Genomic DNA, 1,892 nt, shown 5'->3' with positions numbered 1-1,892 from the left:
CAGTTTATCATGAATATTATGGGAAATGTAGTTTTTTGCACAAGCCTGCCACCTCAAATATCAATTAAATGTTTAAAGTTAAAGTGTTAATATATCTCTAAAATATTAAAAAAATTACTGTGTCATCAATACTACACAGATACATAGAAACTACACTAAACATTCATAATTACAACCATGTTTCATCAATTAGCTTAGTTAACAAAATCCAGAGCTCCCAAAATAGCAAATAGGACATTGTGGTTGCAGTCATCTCCTTAATAAGTTCATCTGAGCATATATTTGAAGTAGACTATAAAAAAATGTCTTGTCTCTTATCGCTTGCTGTGTTTGCAGTTGGTTAGGAGAAAAGTTCAGATAGGAAGAGACATGGAAGAGATAAGGTTTATCACAATGCTCCTGGTTAGAACACGGCGTAATGAATTCACATAATCATACTGATCTTTGGGATAGTTGCCTGTCAACCAAACACAATAAAATGTATTCACTTTATTAGTATTAGTTACTGCAGATTGGGTTTTGTTGTACTCGTTCATTCTACGGAATATACAAGAGAAGATCAGTGTTGATAGAAAACTGGCAGTTACAAAAATAAGATGATACAGATATTTGCTGGAGAAAATAAATTTTGATACACAAATAAAGTCGTGACAGATGCTCCTTTAAAAGCTCGTGGAATCAGAATTTCGACGTCTGCGACTCAAAGTTCGTCTTTTGTGAGTCTCTGTCCTTGCAGTCTCTTTTTTCCGTTAGGATAGTTTAGTAAATTGAACTGTGATGTGATGTTGGTTCAAGTAATTCGGTCAAAATCAAATGAATTGGTTTTCAGTACCAATGTGCAATTTATGCAGTTTATCATGAATATTATGGGAAATGTAGTTTTTTGCACAAGCCTGCCACCTCAAATATCAATTAAATGTTTAAAGTTAAAGTGTTAATATATCTCTAAAATATTAAAAAAATTACTGTGTCATCAATACTACACAGATACATAGAAACTACACTAAACATTCATAATTACAACCATGTTTCATCAATTAGCTTAGTTAACAAAATCCAGAGCTCCCAAAATAGCAAATAGGACATTGTGGTTGCAGTCATCTCCTTAATAAGTTCATCTGAGCATATATTTGAAGTAGACTATAAAAAAATGTCTTGTCTCTTATCGCTTGCTGTGTTTGCAGTTGGTTAGGAGAAAAGTTCAGATAGGAAGAGACATGGAAGAGATAAGGTTTATCACAATGCTCCTGGTTAGAACACGGCGTAATGAATTCACATAATCATACTGATCTTTGGGATAGTTGCCTGTCAACCAAACACAATAAAATGTATTCACTTTATTAGTATTAGTTACTGCAGATTGGGTTTTGTTGTACTCGTTCATTCTACGGAATATACAAGAGAAGATCAGTGTTGATAGAAAACTGGCAGTTACAAAAATAAGATGATACAGATATTTGCTGGAGAAAATAAATTTTGATACACAAATAAAGTCGTGACAGATGCTCCTTTAAAAGCTCGTGGAATCAGAATTTCGACGTCTGCGACTCAAAGTTCGTCTTTTGTGAGTCTCTGTCCTTACAGTCTCTAGTTTGCTGTGCTTCGTTCCCCTGGGTTTTAATCCAAAACCAAAGTCTCTTTCTGCGGGTGCCTTCTAAAGGTGCATCAAAAGTCCAAAGTGATCCAAAAAGGCTGTCCTGATTCGCTCAGGGTTGAACAGTTCACATCCGCCTCGTCTTTTCAGATGATATCACTCAATGGCTGTCGTGCAGTCTGAGTTATCTGATTGGAAGCGATGGCCCTCCTCTGCTTTCTTTTATCCAGTGCCATGCTCACCTTATATCTGCTGTGAAGAAAATACCTTGTTAGGCTTTGACAGCACACCTACTGAA

Source organism: Sinocyclocheilus rhinocerous, unplaced genomic scaffold, assembly GCF_001515625.1.
Source record: "Sinocyclocheilus rhinocerous isolate Xijiao unplaced genomic scaffold, SAMN03320098_v1.1 scaffold2018, whole genome shotgun sequence".
Lineage (NCBI taxonomy): Eukaryota > Metazoa > Chordata > Actinopteri > Cypriniformes > Cyprinidae > Sinocyclocheilus > Sinocyclocheilus rhinocerous.
The sequence above is the reverse complement of the archived record's forward strand: the minus strand, read 5'-3'. Positions refer to the sequence as shown.